Below are 20,956 nucleotides of genomic sequence, written 5' to 3' on the forward strand. Positions count from 1 at the left end.
ACTAGCCCTTTATCTGATATGTCGTTTGCAAATATCTTCTCCCATTCTGTCAGCTGTCTTTTGGTTTTGTTAACTGTTTCCTTTGCTGTGCAAAAGCTTTTGATCTTGATGAAATCCCAATAGTTCATTTTCGCCCTTGCTTCCCTTGCTTTGCCGCTGTTCCTAGGAAGATGTTGCTGCGGCTGAGGTCGAAGAGGTTGCTGCCTGCGTTCTCCTCAAGGATTTTGATGGATTCCTTTCTCACATTGAGGTCCTTCATCCATTTGGAGTCTATTTTCGTGTGTGGTGTAAGGAAGTGGTCCAATTTCATTTTTCTGCATGTGGCTGTCCAATTTTCCCAGCACCATTTATTGAAGAGGCTGTCTTTTTTCCATTGGACATTCTTTCCTGCTTTGTCGAAGATTAGTTGACCATAGAGTTGAGGGTCGATTTCTGGGCTCTCTATTCTGTTCCACTGGTCTATGTGTCTGTTTTTGTGCCAGTACCATGCTGTCTTGATGATGACAGCTTTGTAATAGAGCTTGAAGTCCGGAATTGTGATGCCACCAACTTTGGCTTTGTTCTTCAATATTCCTTTGGCTATTCGAGGTCTTTTCTGGTTCCATATAAATTTGAGGATTATTTGTTCCATTTCTTTGAAAAAAATGGATGGTATTTTGATAGGGATTGCATTAAATGTGTAGATTGCTTTAGGTAGCATAGACATTTTCACAATATTTATTCTTCCAATCCAGGAGCATGGAACATTTTTCCATTTTTTTGTGTCTTCCTCAATTTCTTTCATGAGTACTTTATAATTTTCTGTGTATAGATTCTTAGTCTCTTTGGTTAGGTTTATTCCTAGGTATCTTATAGTTTTGGGTACAATTGTGAATGGGATTGACTCCTTAATTTCTCTTTCTTCAGTCTTGTTGTTGGTGTACAGAAATGCAACTGATTTCTGTGCATTGATTTTATATCCTGACACTTTACTGAATTCCTGGACAAGTTCTAGCAGTTTTGGAGTGGAGTCTTTTGGGTTTTCCACATATAGTATCATATCATCTGCAAAGAGTGATAGTTTGACTTCTTCTTTACCAATTTGGATGCCTTTAATTTCTTTTTGTTGTCTGATTGCTGAGGCTAGGACTTCTAATACTATGTTGAATAGCAGTGGTGATAATGGACATCCCTGCCGTGTTCCTGACCTTAATGGAAAAGCTTTCAGTTTTTCTCCATTGAGAATGATATTTGCGGTGGGTTTTTCATAGATGGCTTTGATAATGTTGAGGTATGTGCCCTCTATCCCTACACTTTGAAGAGTTTTGATCAGGAAGGGATGCTCTACTTTGTCAAATGCTTTTTCAGCATCTATTGAGAGTATCATATGGTTCTTGTTCTTTCTTTTATTAATGTGTTCTATCACATTGATTGATTTGCGGATGTTGAACCAACCCTGCAGCCCTGGAATAAATCCCACTTGATCGTGGTGAATAATCCTTTTAATGTACTGTTGAATCCTATTGGCTAGTATTTTGGCGAGAATTTTTGCGTCTGTGTTCATCAAGGATATTGGTCTGTAGTTCTCTTTTTTGGTGGGATCCTTGTCTGGTTTTGGGATCAAGGTGATGCTGGCCTCATAGAATGAGTTTGGAAGTTTTCCTTCCATTTCTATTTTTTGGAACAGTTTCAGGAGAATAGGAATGAGTTCTTCTTTAAATGTTTGGTAGAATTCCCCTGGGAAGCCGTCTGGCCCTGGGCTTTTGTTTGTTTGGAGATTTTTGATGACTGTTTCAATCTCCTTACTGGTTATGGGCCTGTTCAGGTTTTCTATTTCTTCCTGGTTCAGTTGTGGTAGTTTATATGTCTCTAGGAATGCATCCATTTCTTCCAGATTGTCCAATTTGTTGGCGTAGAGTTGCTCATAGTATGTTCTTATAATTGTCTGTATTTCTTTGGTGTTAGTTGTGATCTCTCCTCTTTCATTCATGATTTTATTGATTTGGGTCCTTTCTCTTTTCTTTTTGATGAGTCTGGCCAGGGGTTTATCAATCCTATTGATTCTTTCAAAGAACCAGCTCCTAGTTTCATTGATTTTTTCTATTGTTTTTTTGGTTTCTATTTCATTGATTTCTGCTCTGATCTTTATGATTTCTCTTCTCCTGCTGGGTTTAGGGTTTCTTTCTTGTTCTTTCTCCAGCTCCTTTACGCGTAGGGTTAGGTTGTGTACTTGAGACCTTTCTTGTTTCTTGAGAAAGGCTTGTACCGCTATATATTTTCCTCTCAGGACTGCCTTTGCTGTGTCCCACAGATTTTGAACTGTTGTGTTTTCATTATCATTTGTTTCCATGAATTTTTTCAATTCTTCTTTAATTTCCTGGTTGACCCATTCATTCTTTAGAAGGATGCTGTTTAGTCTCCATGTATTTGGGTTCTTTCCAGCTTTCGTCTTGTGATTGAGTTCTAGCTTCAGAGCATTGTGGTCTGAAAATATGCAGGGAATAATCCTAATCTTTTGATACCAGTTGAGACATGATTTGTGACCCAGGATGTGATCTATTCTGGAGAAGGTTCCATGTGCACTAGAGAAGAATGTGTATTCTGTTGCTTTGGGATGAAATGTTCTGAATATATCTGTGATGTCCATCTGGTCCAGTGTGTCATTTAAGGCCTTTATTTCCTTGTTGATCTTTTGCTTGGATGATCTGTCCATTTCAGTGAGGGGAGTGTTAAAGTCCCCTACTATTATTGTATTATTATTGATGTGTTTCTTTGATTTTGTTATTAATTGGTTGATATAGTTGGCTGCTCCCACGTTAGGGGCATAGATATTTAAAATTATTAGATCTTCTTGTTGGACAGACCCTTTGAGTAGGATATAGTGTCCTTCCTCATCTCTTATTATAGTCTTTGGCTTAAAATCTAATTGATCTGATATAAGGATTGCCACCCCAGCTTTCTTCTGATGCCCATTAGCATGGTAAATTGTTTTCCACCCCCTCACTTTAAATCTGGAGGTGTCTTCGCGTCTAAAATGAGTTTCTTGTAGGCAACATACTGATGGGTTTTGTTTTTTTATCCATTCTGATACCCTGTGTCTTTTGATTGGGGCATTTAGCCCATTAACATTCAGGGTAACTATTGAGAGATATGAATTTAGTGCCATTAGTAGCCTGTAAGGTGACTGTTACTGTATATTGTCTCTGTACCTTTCTGATCTACTACTTTTAGGCTCTCTCTTTGCTTAGAGGACCCCTTTCAATATTTCCTGGAGAGCTGGTTTGGTGTTTGCAAATTCTTTCAGTTTTTGTTTGTCCTGGAAGCTTTTTTTCTCTCCTTCTATTTTCAATGATAGCCTAGCTAGATAGAATATTCTTGGCTGCATGTTTTTCTCGTTGAGTGCTCTGAATATATCATGCCAGCTCTTCCTGGCCTGCCAGGTCTCTGTGGATAAGTCTGCCACCAATCTAATATTTTTACCATTGTATGTTACTGATTTCTTTTCTCGGGCTGCTTTCAGGATTTTCTCTTTGTCACTAAGACTTGTAAATTTTACTATTAGATGACGGGGTGTGGACCTATTCTTGTTGACTTTGAGGGGGGTTCTCTGCATCTCCTGGATTTTAATGCTTGTTCCCTTTGCCATATTAGGGAAATTCTCTCCAATGATTCTCTCCAATAGACCCTCTGCTCCCCTCTCTGTTTCTTCTTCTTCTGGAATCCCAATTATTCTAATGTTTCGTCTTATGGTGTCACTTATCTCTCGAATTCTCCCCTCATGGTCCAGTAGCTGTTTGTCCCTCTTTTGCTCGGCTTCCTTATTCTCTGTCATTTGGTCTTCTATATCACTAATTCTTTCTTCTGCCTCATTGATCCTAGCAGTGAGAGCCTCCATTTTTGATTGCACCTCATTAATAGCTTTTTTGATTTCAACTTGGTTAGACTTTAGTTCTTTAATTTCTCCAGAAAGGGCTTTAATATCTCCAGAGAGGGTTTCTCTAATATCTTCCATGCCTTTTTCGAGCCCGGCTAGAATGTTCAGAATCGTCATTCTGAACTCTTGATCTGACATAGTACCAATGTCTGTGTTGATTAGGTCCCTAGCCTTCGGTACTGTCTCTTGTTCTTTTGTTTGTGGTGATTTTTTCCGCCTTGTCATTTTGTCCAGATAAGAGCATATGAAGGAGCAAATAAACTACTAATAGGGTGGCAGAGACCCCGGAAAAATGCGCTGTAACCAAATCAGAAGAGACCCCAAATTGTCGGGGGGGGGGAAGGGGATAAAAAACAGGTTCTGAAAAAAAAAAGAAAAAAAAAAAAAAAGAAAAAAAAAATTTAAAAAATAAAACAAATAAAAAAATATAAAAAAGAAAGAAAAAATATATATATTTAGATGAACTAGTCAAAAAACGTTAAAAAAGAAAAGGGTAAAAGTTTTTAAAAAATTTAGCAGAAGAAGAAAAAAGAAAAAAGAAAAAAAAATTGAAAAAAGAAAAAAAAAATAAAAAATTGAAAAAAGAAAAAAAAATTGAAGTAGCCGCAAGACTAAAGAATCATGGGGAGAAAGCCATGAGTTCCGTGCTTTGCTTTCTCCTCCTCTGGAATTGCTCTGCTGTCTTAGGAATTGAATCTGCTTTCTCCTTGATAGATGAACTTCGTCCTGGCTGGATATTTTGTTGATCTTCTGGGGGAGGGGCCTGTTGTAGTGACTCTCAAGTGTCTTTGCCCGAGGCGGGATTGCACCGCCCTTACCGGCGGCCGGACTAAGTAATCGGCTCGGGTTCGCTTTTGGGAGCTTCTGTTCCCTGAACGCTTTCTGTAGAGTTCCGGAGGACGGGAATAAAAATGGCGGCCTCCCAGTCTCCGGCCCGGAGGAGCCGAGAGCCTGGGGCCCCACTCCTCAGTGCGCCCCCAGAGGACAGCACCCAATCACTCCCGTATCCCCAGCCTCTAGCCGCGCTCCGAGCTCACCCAGCCCGCGACCAGTTCAAGGTAACCCCGAGCTGAGAGTTCAGTCCTCGGCTCTGTCTTTGCAGCCGGTTTCTCCGTTCTAATACCTGCGAGCTCTCCGACACTCTGACACCCCCGATCCTTCTGTGACCTTGCGGGGCCTGAGGCCACGCTGGCCCCGCGTGGGCTTCACCCCGGTTTAGCCCCTGGAGCAATGTCCCTCAGTGGAACAGACTTTTAAAAGTCCTGATTTTGTGCTCCGTTCCTCCGCCGCTTGCCGGGAGCCGGCCCCTCCCCCCGTGGTCTATCTTCCCGTCGTTTTAGATTCACTTCTCCGCCAGTCCTACCTTTCAGAAAGTGGTTGATTTTCTGTTTCTAGAGTTGCTGTTCTTCTTCTCTTCGCTCTCCCGTTGGATTTGTAGGTGTTTGCTATGTTTAGATAAGCTATCGAGCTGATCTCCTGTTACCTGATGTAGTCTCAGGCTGCTACTTCTCCGCCATCTTGACTCCTCCCCCCGGTAGCTCACTTCTTTTTAGCACTGAATAATAATATCCCATTGTCTTGATGTACCAGTGTTTATTCATTCATTCACCTATTGAAGGACACCTTGATTGCTTCCATTTCTGGCAATTATTAATAAAACTTCTAAAAACATCCACATGAAGGTTTTATGGGGACATAAGTTTTCAACTTCTTTAGGTAAATACCAAGGAGTATGATTGCTGGATCAATTAAGGGTATGTTTAGCTTTGTAAAAACCACCAAACTGTCTTCTAAAGTAGCTGTACCACTTAACTTTCTCACCGATGACAATGAATGAAAGTTCCTGTCATTCCACATCTCACCACCAACCATTTGGTTGTCAGTGTTCTGGATTTGGGTCATTCTAACAGGTATATAACAGATATTATTATTGTTTTAATTTGCATTTCTCTGATGACAAATGATGTGGAGAATCTTTTCATATGCTTACTTCCCATCTGAATATCTTTAGTGAGGTATCTAGTAAGGTTTTTGACCCATTTTTTAATCAGACTGATCAGATTGTTTTCTTATTGTCAAATGTTAAGTGTTCTTTGTATATTCTTCACTTTTTTTCAAAAGAGCACAGTATTAAAATGAGGGGTAAAATAACTATAACTTTCCATTGGAAAAACCTGAAAAACATTACCTCAGACAGTTGATTTGTTAATATTAAAAGTGTTAAATCATGTCAATAGTACGTACCCTTGTTATATGTGATGAAAATTGTAATTTACTTCTGTGATTTTCCTCCCAAAAGAACACTATTCCATTCTAAACCTAAAAACACACAAATGCCAACTGGAGAACACTCTATAAAACATCTGATCTGAACTCCTCAAAATTGTCAAGGTCATTCAAAAACAAGGAAAATCTGAGAAACCACCTCAGTCAAAACAAGCCTAATGAAATCTAATAACTGATTTATATATAATATCCTGGATGGAATTTTGGAACAGAAAAAGGACATTAGGTAAAAACTAAGGAAATCTAAATAAAGAATGGACTTCAGTTAATAATAATTTATCAGTTTTCATTCATTAATAACAGCAAAAGTATCACAAAATATTATTTGTTAAAAATAGTAGAGGGGTACCTGTGTGGCTCAGTGGGTTAAGCCTCTGCCTTCAGCTCAGTTCATGATCTCAGGGTCCTGGGATGGAGCCCCACATTGGGCTCTCTGCTCAGCAGGGAGCCTGCTTCCCCTGCTCTCTCTGCCTGCCTCTCTGCCAACTTGTGATCTCTCCTTCTCTCCGTCAAATAAATAAATAAAATCTTAAAAAAAATAGTAGAAACTATATCTGGTTTATGAGTATGGGAACTATCTGTACTACTTACTTCTTACTTAAGAAAACTCTGTACTAAAGTTGGAATTTTTCAAAAATGTAAAACTGTCCTAAAATGTTTTTAATTAGTAAATAAAACTCTATTTTTTCCTTTCACTTGAACTATTTTCTGCTGTCTTACCTTGTATATTAAGTTTTTTATGAAAATCCACTTAATTTCTAAAATGTCCATTTTTTTCATAACCACCTCTTTCTGATTCAGTTAGTGCCTCTTTTTACCCCAAAGTGTCTTCTTTTCATGTATGAGTTTCCTTCATTTACCTCCTTGAACATTCTGGTCATGTTTAAGTTAAAAATCATATTTATAAGTTCCATTTCTTCTGAAGTCAATATGTCTCCTAATTCTTTTCACTTTATTGAAATTTTGATGTTAATTTTTTCCATGTGTTTGTAAATTGCTTTGCCAATTTATTTTGAGTAAGGCTTTTTACTTTTCATGTGCTCAAGTTTCCCTGACAAAACACACTGATATTGCCTTTGCTTAATCCCTGAGAACAGAAGCACATACACAAAAAGTACTATTATACATTGAGGGGGTTTTAAATTTTCTTTTTATTTTTATAGTACAGATACAGTCTCTAAGCCTAATCGGAAGCTTAGCCAAGATCCTAGCTGCAATGCTATGCTTCCTAGTTCTAGTATGTCCAGATAAATGTTAGCCTTCGTCTGAGTTTGCAGCTTTTTCTTGGTATCTTTTTATGGGTGGCTGACTCCTACCCACATTTCTGGTTTAAAATATTAGTTCCAGCACATGTTCTCTGCACTATTAGCCTCTACTATCTCCTGGGATTTGAATTCTTACCTGCCTCAGTCCTCTTTCCCAGATCTCACAAGTTTCTTAGCCTCACTTCCTTTCCACTTTGTATTTATGTTTGCTTTCTGTTTTATAGATATTTTGCTTTTTGAATATGACTATATCTTTTAATTTTATCAATCTTGTTTGAGATTTGCTAAGTGTTTTGATCAGTGGAAGCATTTCAGACTTGGACATATAATACCAGGTAGGCCAGATTTTTATTAAAATATTTATCAGAAGATTTAAAAACATATATTCAGTTGACCTAGAAATTACTTGTATTTATTTAAATTCTTGGAATAATTAAAGTTGTATTTAACCAAAAAAATATGAGAAGTTATTCACATTATTTTATATTAAAATAATTTTTTATGACAGAAAAGTCCCCAAATATGAGTTTGATTAGTTACATTCTCATATTCATATGAAGAGACGCTATTCATTATTTCATAAACTACTGAAAACTATTTAATGACACAGAAGATACAAGAAAGATAGATTAAAATGATATAAACATATGTTCCCAATTTAAAAAAAAGTGTTCTGCATCTGTATGTAGAGCGTTAGACACATAAATAGATAAATAGAATCAATAATTATGCTTCTGCTATTCTTTACCTACTGATGATTCTAAATTAATATTCCAGTCATTTTTATAAAAGTTACATGAACAAGCACTGATTGAATTTTTCTATGTTTTAAAAAAAAATTTAAGATTTTATTTATCTATTTATTTGAGAGAGGGAGAGCAATAGAGAGAGAGCACAAGCAGGGGGAGGGGCAGAGAGAGAAGCAGATTTCCTACTGAGCAGAGAGCCTAACACCAGGCATGATCCCAAGAGGGATCATGACCTGACCCAAAGGCAGACACTTAACCCACTGAACCACCCAGGTGCCCCTGAATTTTCCTATATTAACACAAGCATACAAGGTCAGATAAACCATACTTGGTGATGATATAATTTTATTTGCTGCTGTATCAGATTTGGTTTTGTAATGAGTTTTTCCTCCACATTAATGAGAATATTTTTTTTAATATATATTTCTTCTGATGACTTTTTGCTTTCAGGATAAAAATAGCCTCATAAAATGAGTGGGGATATGACTCTCTCTTTCTTGTATTTTTGAATTTTTTTTGCACAAGGTTGATCCTGTTTCTTTCTTAAATGTTAGATATCTATATGGTTATCCCAAATTTCTATTTCTTGGGTCAGTTTTGATAACTTGCATGTTTCCGTAAATTTTTTTTTTATTTAAAACTGTCATGAAGTCCACACTGGGCTTAAAAATTTATTAAACTTAATCTGTTTTCTTCCTACGCATCAATAGCATCTTCTACTACTCCTTCTACTGCTACATCAATTATTAAGGCAATCATAGGTGTTTTTACTCCTGGGAGGGTCATCACTTCCTGAATTTTAGATTATTTAATATATTTGAAACTTTTTTTTTTTTTAAGATTTTATTTATTTGACAGAGAGAGAGATCACAAGTAGGCAGAGAGGCAGGCAGAGAGAGAGGAGGAAGCAGTCTCCCTGCAGAGCAGAGAGCCCGATGCGGGGCTCGATCCCAGGACCCTGAGATCATGACCTGAGCCGAAGGCAGCGGCTTAATCCACTGAGCCACCCAGGCGCCCAATATATTTGAAACTTTTATTTTGTACTTCATCCTGCTTGCTCTCATTGTGATAATGTTAGTGCTGTTTTCTTGCAACTTTTGATATCTTACAAAGAAAAGTCCTAATTTCATGTTTTTATTGCTGCTAACTCTTTCATTTCTGATGTGCACAGTTTTCTTATGCTATTGCTTATCTAGGAAGGCTTTCTTCACTTTCTAAAAAGGATCTATTGTCATGTAGATCTGCCAGCTCTTAAGAGTCACTCTTCTATGTCCCTCTTAAAAATACAGTATGTTTAAAAACAAACAGTATACATTATGAAAGCATTTTGAATAGAGCAATAATATTTCTATACCAGATTTTCATTAACTGCTTATTACCTGTAACTTGTATATTCATGGAGCATTTCAGTGTTTGTGAGAGAGAGGACTTGATGATTTGTGTTAACCCAATTTGCCAAAATTTTGTTTTTGTTTTCTTAAAGCACAATAAATTGGAATATTCAAATACATAATTTGAGTAGTGTCTGAGACCATTACGTGGATTACCCTCTGTGAAAATAAAAGTTTATGATTTGATTAATATAGTCAAAATCAGTCAATGAGTCAAACAAGTAACAATCAGTTCAGCTTTCTGAATTTGTATATACATGTCCGGCCTTATTCAGGAAAGAAGAGGCTTACATTTAGTCTACCAGACAAAGTAGAACTGTGACCTGTGGTTATCTTTACCTAGGTAATATTTTAAAAGATATCTCAGCAAACAAGAGGTTTTACAAATTATCAGAAACATATAAAATATTGCATATAAGTGAAAGAGTGGTCTTAAATTAACAGACTGACTTCTTTAAGGTTCACTGTTTTTTGTTTGTTTTGTTTTCCTTTTATTGTACATTTCTGTTGTGGCAGGTCATTGAGAGGACATGACCACTAGTTGGCCCATGGTGAACTGAAACAAGGCATTTCGAGGTTCCTGACTTCCTCCCTGTCCTCAAAATGTGTGTTCTACTGTCGTACCCACCCTCAGAAGCTGACCCAAGGACACAACCTTAAGATAGTGATACTTAGTGATGGTGTGGAGACCATCTGAATGGTATATGTGACTGAATCCAGTTAAGTCCTCTATAGAAAATTTTAGGATTCTGGCAGATGGGTGCAGAGATCTACTCATCTTTCAGCCACCCAAGACAAACCTCATAAGTTCCCTTGCTTATTAAACCTTCCACCTACCAATCTGAAGTGGCCTTTTTCTTTTGTTTCTCCCTGCCTTGTGAGTATAAGGGACCGGTTTGTGAACCAGTAATTCTGTTTGGAGATATGAGTAAGCTACTACGAAAGGGAAATGAGGAAAATATCCAGAAACCTTAGTTTGGGATGTAGTTCTCTGTCAATTCTACTACTTCCTACAATTAAACTTGATTAAAATGAAATCAATATAAACACATCAATTGGAATTTTGAGAAATTTTCATGGTGGTGTGTAATTTAGATGCAGGACTGCAACCAATATATTTTTCCTATTAAATATAAGATGATTTCTCACACATTTAAAGCTTATAGCTAACACTTAGCTTTGGGAGATTTTTCAGCAGATTTTGCTTGAAATGAAGACAGCCAAATATGCAAAAAAAACTTGTCAGCATTTTTTTGTGCTGCTTCTAATTCTTAGTAACAGTAGGATGAAGCAAATTTAGAGTGTCAACGAGGCACTTTTGAAGGTCTATTTTGGGTTACAGAGTTTCAGTGCATGTAAAATCAATGTCGGCAACAAATATTACTTTGAATCAGACTCATACATTTAAGATTTGGTTATATATTGATACGCCAATATTTTGGGGAAAATCAAATTTTCAGATCCTTTATAGGTCCTCAAATATTTTTATGCAGCTGAAGAGATCCAGGAAGTTACTGAGTGAAACAAATCTAAAAACTCCTTTATACATTGTTTGATAACACTTATTTTCTTAAATGAATATGTACTTAACATTTTGAGACAAAAGTAGAAGGAAATCTGTTTAAGGAAATATATTTTAATGCAAAATGTGGAAACTATTTTATAATTCTTGTTTTTCCTCTAACACTCAGGGTAATTGACAAAATGTAGCCAGTACTTTACCTCTAAAATGATATACGCATCAATAGATTTTTTTATGAGTTGCACCAAAATGTCAGTTTCATATGGATTAAGTTGACATGCAAAAGACAAAACTGTTATATTTATTCTGTTCAAACAATGTACTGTAAATCCTTTCCATGCAATCTAAAAAAAAGGATTACCATAAATGAGAGAACTTTGTAGAAAGACTCAGTGGAAATCTAAAGACATTCTTTATCTCAAAAAAATTCTAGTGTGCCAAAAGTTAAAATAAACACAATTTTAAAGTAAGTTCAAGACAATATAAAAATGAAGTGTTTGAATATCATAAATGAATCTGGCACCTGAAAGGAACAGCACAATCAACTGAAGTTTTGCAAAATGGACTAAATAAGTCCAAGGGGCCTCTTAAGCATTCCATAAAAGATAAAAATCAGAAAGCAATGAATCATTTGATTAAAATATCCAGTATTAAACAGAAGCAGAAAGCAGTACACTATATAGTACACATTGGGTGTACATAGACCTGGAAAAAAATATCACAATTGTTAATTTTTTTTCATTTACTTCACATGAGGACAGAGAAGAAACTATCACTCACTGACTACATTCTAGATGCCAGACACTGTGCTGAGTAATTTAAATACACACAGTTTTACTTATCTCATAAAGTTATTACTTTCAAATTAATTTGTCAATAACCATGAAACCCAATATCTTCTCCCTACCATGATCAAGATAACTAGACATAAAAAATAATCAGTAAATGTTTTCTTCTAGGTTTACTCATGTTTGGCTTCATATTTCTATTTATTTTTCTGATATATTTCCCAAGAAATATTGTCCAAATTTTCCCATCAGTATACCATGTTATAAAGAGAAAATCCTCAATAAACTGCCTATATCATTTATTTTGCCTGGGGATCATAAATAAATATGGTTGGCATTGAGAGATAAGATGGTGGCATAGTAGGAGGACCCTAGGCTGGCCTCATCCCTTGAACACAGCTAGATAACTATCATCCTGAATACACATAAAATTGACCTGTGGACTGACAGAACAAATTACAGAACTAAAGGGACAGAAGAGGGCCAGATCAAGGAGCATAGAAAGTTCAGAGTCTTGGTTTGGGAGATAAATGGATTTTGGTTGCTGTGGATGGGAGGGAGCCCTGGTCATGGAGAAAGGTGAGAGAGAATGCAATACACAGGGATAGCACAATAACACACCCACAAAGCCATTGACTGGGAAGATGATGGGGCTGATTTTCCTGAATTCTTGCAACCACTGAGGATTAAACCTGGTTTTAAAGTTTTGTGGGCTTGACTGGAATAGAGTCCTGAGGGTTCTGCCCTACTCCCTGAGAGAAAGCAGGTAAGCAACCCTGGGGCAGATGGTATAATCTGAGGATCATCTAAGGTGCATGGGGACAGGCTATATATTCTTCTTTGAGTGCATCTGTGAGAGGCAGTTTTCTAGACATGCCTCTCCAGGGACAAAAGAACCCCTGCCCCAGCCCCTAAACATAGGCCCAGAAACAACTGCTGAGGGCAGCTAACCCAGATACTAGCTGTTTAGCCTGCTTTGCTCCAAATCCCATACCCCTGCATTCTGGCACAACTTCCCTTCTTGGTCAAACCCGCATCAGTGCCAGTGTGGCAAGACCCACTGACAGAAGACCAGAGCAGGTCCCTGTCATACCAGGTACCTCAAGTTTAGAGTTTTAAAAGTCAGCAGGCTTGGCTGGAATAGAGCCTAAAGTGAATAGTGCTACCCCTAACAAATGAGCAACCCAGAGACAGAAGCATAAAAACAATGATCTGAAAAATGCCTGGGACACACAAGGGGAAATTATTTGCTCCTCTGGGAGTGCTTACCTAAGAGCAGCAAGCATGGAGATCCCTCTTCAGGGATGAAAGAGCTGGCACCATTTTCTTTCCCTACCCCACAGCGTAAACACAGAATCACATTCAAAATAGCACAGAGCTAACACTGGCTGCCTAACCTGCTTACAACAAGTCCCACCCCCCTGCATTCTGCTAGTACTTCTCTTCTCAGGCAATTGTGCCTAAGGACCAGCACAGTGGGCCAATACCACAGAAGACCAGCAGAAACCTCCACAAGCACCATACCTGCCAACTATAGAATTCTGAAAGTCTTTAGTTCTAGTGGAATTAGCATCAGGTCTCATTTTTTTAAATATTTTTAGAAGATTTTATTTATTTATTTGACAGAAGGATTGAGAGCACAAGCAGGGGGAGCAACAGGCAGAGAGCAAGGGAGAAGCAGCAACCAAGAATACTCAGTCCATTAAGGTAACCATTCAGAATAGAAGGAGAGATAAAGTTTCCCAGACAAAAACAAACAAAAAACCCAAAGAAGAAAACAAACTAAAGGAGTCTGTGACCACTAAACCAGCACCGCATGAAATGTAAAGGGGGCTCTTTGAGTGGGTAGGAAAGATCAAAGGCAAGAAAGACTATAAAGTGAATTTTATCCAACAGGACATTAAAAGAAGCATTCACCACAATCAAGTAGGATTTATTCCTGGACTGCAAATGTGGTTCAATATTTGCAAATCAATCAGTGTGATACACCACATAAATACAAGAAAGGATAAGAACCATAGGATCCTCTCAATAGATGCAGAAAAAGCATCTTGTTGACAAAATACAACATCTATTCATAATAAAAACCCTCAATAAAGTAGGGATAACGGAAATTTACCTCAGCATAATTAAGGCCATATACAAAAAACCTACAGCTAATATCATCCTCCATGGGTAAAAACTGAGAGCTTTTCCTCTATGGTCAGGAATGAGACAGGGAAGTACACTCTCACCCCTTTTAGTTAACATAGTACTGGAAGTGTATATGTAGGAATAAACCTAACCAAAGAGTTTTGATATAAAACAATGATGAGAGAAATTGAAGATGACAAAAAGAAATTGAAAACATTCCATGCTCATAGATTAGAAGAACAAATATTGTTAAAATGTCTGTTCTAACCAAAGAAATCTACACATTTTTCACAGAGCTAGGACAAACAATACTAAAATGTGTATTGAACCACAAAAAAAAAAAACCCAAATAGACAAAGCATTCTTGAAAAATAAAGACAAAGCAGGATGCATCACAATTCCAGACTTTAAGTTATATTACAAAGCTGTAGTGATCAAGACAGTAGGGTAGTGGCACAGAAACAGACACATAGATCAATAGAACAGAATAGAAAACCCAGAAATGAACCCACAACTATATGGTCAACTAATCATCAACAAATCAGAAAAGAATAGCCAACAGATTAAAAAAAAAAAAAGACAAAGCCACGAAAACAGAATCAGGGAAATAAACGATGCCATGAAACGTTCCAACATCAGAATTATTGGAATCCCTGAAGGGGAAGAAAAAGAAAGAAGTCTAGAAGATATAGTGGAAGAAGTTGTCTATGAAAATTTTCCCAATCTCACGAATGGAAACAACGTTCATGTACTAGAGGCAGAATGATTTCCTCCCAAGATTTTAGATTCTCGAAAGTCCTCACGGCACCTTATCGTTAGAATGGGGAATTTTGTTTCAAGAGAGACCCTCTTAAAAGCAGCTAGGACAAAGAAGCTTCTTACATACAGAGGAAAGCCCATTAGAATAACGTCAGACCTTTCCACAGAGGCCTGGAAAGCCAGGAAGGGCTGGCAAAATATATTCAGAGTACTAAATGAGAAGAACATGCAACCAAGAATACTCTATCCAGCAAGACGGACATTTAAAATGGATGGAGAGATAAAGAGTTTCCAAGACCGGCAAGGCTTAAAAGACTATGCAACCACCAAGCTGACACTGCAGGAAATATTAAGGGGGGTCCTATAAAAGAGAAAAAATCCTAAGAATATCATTGAACAGAAATATAGAAACAATCTATAGACAGAAAGACTTCAAAGGCAACACGATGTCAATAAAAACCTATCTCTCAATAATCACTCTCAATGTGAATGGCCTAAATGCGCCCATAAAATGACACAGGGTTGCAGATTGGATAAAACGACAGGACCCATCCATATGTTGTCTACAAGAGACCCATTTTGAACCTAAGGATACACCCAGACTGAAAGTGAAGGGATGGAGAAGCATCTTTCATGCCAATGGGCCTCAAAAGAAGGCCAGAGTAGCGATTCTCATATCAGATAAATTAGATTTTAAACTAAAGACTGTAGTCAGAGATACAGAAGGACACTACATAATTCTTAAAGGGACTATCCGCCAAGACGATCTAACAATTGTGAATATCTATGTCCCCAATATGGGAGCACCCAATTACATAAGAAAACTATTAATCAAGATAAAGAGTCATATTGATATGAATACAATAATAGTAGGAGATCTTAATACGCCTCTCTCAGAAATAGACAGATCATCGAAGCAGAAAATTAATAAAGAAATAAGAGCATTGAATGAAACATTGGACCAGATGGACCTCATCGATGTATACAGAACATTCCACCCTAAAACAACAGAATATTCATTCTTCTCAAGTGCACATGGAACCTTCTCCAGAATAGACCACATACTGGGTCACAAAGCAGGACTCAACCGATACCAAAAGACTGACATTATTCCCTGCATATTCTCCGATCACAATGCTTTGAAACTGGAGCTCAATCACAAGGAAAAGTTCAGAAGGAACTCAAACACCTGGAAGCTAAAGACCACCTTGCTTAAGAATGCTTGGATCAACCAGGAGATCAAAGACGAACTTAAACAATTCATGGAAACCAATGAGAATGAAGACACCTCGGTCCAAAACCTATGGGATACAGCAAAGGCGGTTCTAAGGGGGAAATACATAGCCATCCAAGCCTCCCTCAAAAACATTGAAAAATCCAGAATACACCAGCTGTCTCTACACCTTAAAGAACTGGAGAATCAACAACAAATCAAACCAACTCCACATGCAAGAAGGGAAATAATCAAGATTAGAGCAGAGATCAATGAGGTAGAAACGAGAGATACAGTAGAACGTATGTATCAATGAAACTAGAAGCTGGTTTTTTGAAAGAATCAATAAGATCGATAAACCATTGGCCACACTAATCCAAAAGAAAAGAGAGAAAGCCCAAATTAATAAAATTATGAATGAAAAGGGAGAGATCACAACTAACACCAAGGAAATAGAAACAATCATCAGAAATTATTACCAACAGTTATATGCCAATAAGCTAAGCAACCTAGATGAAATGGATGCATTCCTGGAAAGCTACAAACTCCCAAAATTGAACCAGGAAGAAATTGACAACCTGAATAGACCGATATCTAGTAATGAGATTGAAGCAGTGATCAAAAACCTCCCAAAAAACAAGAGCCCAGGACCTGACGGATTCCCTGGGGAATTTTACCAAACTTTCAAAGAAGAAATAACACCAATTCTCCTGAAGCTGTTCCAAAAAATTGAAGCAGAAGGAAAACTTCCAGACTCTTTTTATGAAGCCAGCATTACCCTGATCCCCAAACCAGGCAAAGACCCTACCAAAAAGGAGAATTTCAGACCAATATCACTGATGAATATGGATGCAAAGATTCTCAACAAGATCCTAGCAAACAGGATCCAGCAGCACATTAAAAAGATTATCCACCATGACCAGGTGGGATTCATCCCTGGGTTGCAAGGTTGGTTCAACATTCACAAATCAATCAGTGTGATAGAAAAAATCAATAAGAGAAGAGAGAAGAACCACATGGTCCTCTCAATTGATGCAGAAAAAGCATTTGACAAAATCCAGCATCCGTTCCTGATGAAAACGCTTCAAAGTATAGGGATGGAGCGAACATTCCTGAACTTCATAAAATCTATCTATGAAAGACCCACAGCAAATATCATCTTCAATGGGAAAAAGCTTGCAGCCTTCCCGTTGAGATTAGGAACACGACAAGGATGCCCACTCTCACCACTCTTGTTCAACATAGTATTAGAAGTTCTAGCAACGGGGCGCCTGGGTGGCTCAGTGGGTTAAGCCGCTGCCTTCAGCTCAGGTCATGATCTCAGGGTCCTGGGATCGAGTCCCGCATCGGGCTCTCTGCTCAGCAGGGAGCCTGCTTCCCTCTCTCTCTCTCTCTGCCTGCCTTTCTATCTACTTGTGATCTCTCTCTGTCAAATAAATAAATTAAAAAAAAAAAAAAAAAAAAAAAAAAAAAAAGAAGTTCTAGCAACGGCAATCAGACAACAAAGAGAAATAAAAGGTATCCAAATTGGCAATGAAGTCAAACTCTCTCTCTTCGCAGATGACATGATTCTTTATATGGAAAACCCCAACGACTCCACCCCCAAACTACTAGAACTCATACAGCAATTCAGTAACGTGGCAGGATACAAAGTCAATGTACAGAAATCAGTGGCTTTCTTATATACCAACAATGAAAATACAGAAAGGGAAATTAGAGAATCGATTCCATTTACTATAGCACCAAGAACCATAAGATACCTGGGCATAAACTTAACCAAAGAAGTAAAGGACCTGTACTCGAGGAACTACAGAACACTCATGAAAGAAATTGAAGAAGACACAAAAAGATGGAAGACCGTTCCATGCTCTTGGATTGGAAGAATAAACATTGTTAAAATGTCTATACTGCCTAGAGCAATCTATACTTTTAATGCCATTCTGATCAAAATTCCACCGGTATTTTTCAAAGAGCTGGAGCAAATAATCCTAAAATTTGTATGGAGCCAGAAGAGACCCCGAATTGCTAAGGAAATGTTGAAAAACAAAAACAAAACTGGCGGCATCACGTTACCTGATTTCAAGCTTTACTACAAAGCTGTGATCACCAAGACAGCATGGTACTGGCATAAAACAGACACATAGACCAGTGGAACAGAGTGGAGAGCCCAGATATGGACCCTCAACTCTATGGTGAAATAATCTTCGACAAAACAGGAAAAAATATTCAATTGAAAAAAGACAGTCTCTTCAATAAATGGTGCTGGGAAAACTGGACAGTGATATGTAGAAGAATGAAACTCGACCATTCTCTTACACCGTACACAAAGATAAACTCGAAATGGATAAAAGACCTCAATGTGAGACAGGAATCTATCAGAATCCTAGAGGAGAACATAGGCAGTAACCTCTTCGATATCAGCCACAGCAAGTTCTTTCAAGATATGTCTCCAAAGGCCAAGGAAACAAAAGCAAAAATGAACTTTTGGGACTTCATCAAGATCAAAAGCTTCTGCACAGCAAAGGAAACAGTCAACAAAACAAAGAGGCAACCCACGGAATGGGAGAAGATATTTGCAAATGACAGTACAGACAAAAGGTTGATATCCAGGATCTATAAAGAACTTCTCAAACTCAACACACACAAAACAGATAATCATATCAAAAAATGGGCAGAAGATATGAACAGACACTTCTCCAATGAAGACATACAAATGGCTATCAGACACATGAAAAAATGTTCATCATCACTAGCCATCAGGGAGATTCAAATTAAAACAACATTGAGATACCACCTAACACCAGTTAGAATGGCCAAAATTAGCAAGACAGGAAACAACGTGTGTTGGAGAGGATGTGGAGAAAGGGGAACCCTCTTACACTGTTGGTGGGAATGCAAGTTAGTGCAGCCACTTTGGAGAACAGTGTGGAGATTCCTGAAGAAATTAAAAATAGAGCTTCCCTATGACCCTGAAATTGCACTGCTGGGTATTTACCCCAAAGATACAGATGTAGTGAAAAGAAGGGCCATTTGTACCCCAATGTTTATTGCTGCAATGGCTACGGTCGCCAAACTGTGGAAAGAACCAAGATGCCCTTCAACGGATGAATGGATAAGGAAGATGTGGTCCATATACACAATGGAGTATTATGCCTCCATCAGAAAGGACGAATACCCAACTTTTGTAGCAACATGGACGGGACTGGAAGAAATTATGCTGAGCGAAATAAGTCAAGCAGAGAGAGTCAAGTATCATATGGTCTCACTTATTTGTGGAGCATAACAAATAACAGGGAGGACATGGGGAGATGGAGAGGAGATGGAGTTGAGGGAAACTGGAAGGGGAGATGAACCATGAGAGACTATGGACTCTGAAAAACAACCAGAGGGTTATGAAGGGGCAGCAGGGGGGTGGGGGGGGGGGGTGGGAGGTTGAGGAACCAGGTGGTGGGTAATAGGGAGGGCACGTACTGCATGGAGCACTGGGTGTGATGCCAAAACAATGAACACTGTTATGCTGTAAATAAACAAATAAAAAAAAAAAAGACAGTCTCTCCAACAAATGGTTTTAAGAAAACTGGTCCACAACATGCCAAAGAGTGAAACTGGACTACTTTCTTACACCATACATAAAATAAACCCAAAATGGATGAAAGAGCTAAATGTGAGACAAGAAACCATCAAAATCCTAGAGGAGAACACAGGCAGTATCTTCTTTGATATCAGCCATACCAACTTCTTACTAGATATATCTCCTGAGATAAGAGAAATCAAAGCAAAAATAAACTATTGGGACTTCAACAAAATTAAAAGCTTTTGCACAGTGAAGGAAACAAGCAAAAAAAAAAAAAAAAAAAACCTAAAAAGCAAACAGCTGAATGGTAGAAAATATTTGCAAATAACATATCTGATAAAGGATATTTAGTATCCTAAATATATAAGGAACATATAAAAGTCAACACTCAAAAATAAATAATCCATTTAAAAAATGGGCAGAAGTCATGAATAAACATTTTTCCAAAGAAGACATACAGTTGGGCATCAAACACATAAAAATATGCTCAATATCATTCATCAGCAGGTAAATACAAATTAAAACTACAATGAGATATCAACTCACACTAATCAAAATTACACTACTGGGTATTTACCAAAGGATAGAAAAATACTGATTCGAAGGGATACATGCACCCTGATGTTTATAGCAACATTATCTATAATAGCCAAATTATGGAAAAGCCCATGTCCATGGACTAATGAATGGATGAAGAAGAGGTGATATATACTGGATAGATTGATAGATGATAGATATATAGATAGATACTGGAATATTTCTTAGCCATAAAAAAGAATAAAATCTTGCCATTGCAATGACAAGGTAACTAAGGAGTATTATGCTAAGTGAAATAAGTCAGTCAGAGAAAGAAATACTACATGATTTCACACATATGTGGAATTTAAGAAACAAAACAGATGAACGTGGGGAAAAAAAGACAGGCAAACCATAAAACAGGCTCTTAACTATAGAGAACAAACAGGGTTACTGGAGAGGAGTTGGGGGGAAGTGGGTTAAGTAGATGATGGGTATTAGGGAGTACACTTGTTTTTTTGTTTTTGTTTTGTTTTTGTGTTTAAAGATTATTTATTTATTTGAGGGAGAGAGAGAGAGACAGAGAGAGAGAGAACTTTTCCTGCTCTTCAGGGAGAGGGCCAGAGGGACAACCAGACTCCCTGCTCAGTGGGAAGCCTGTCACAGGACTTGATTCCAGGACCCTGAGATCATGACTTGAGCCACCCAGGCACCCCAAAGGGTGCATTTGTTGTGATGAGCACTAAGGGTTGTTGTAAGTGATGAATCACTAAATTTTACATCTGAAACTAATATTATATTGTACATTAGCTAACTGGAATTTAAATTAAAACTTAAAAAAAGATTT

The sequence above is a fragment of the Meles meles genome, chromosome X (genome assembly GCF_922984935.1).
Source record: "Meles meles chromosome X, mMelMel3.1 paternal haplotype, whole genome shotgun sequence".
Taxonomy (NCBI): domain Eukaryota; kingdom Metazoa; phylum Chordata; class Mammalia; order Carnivora; family Mustelidae; genus Meles; species Meles meles.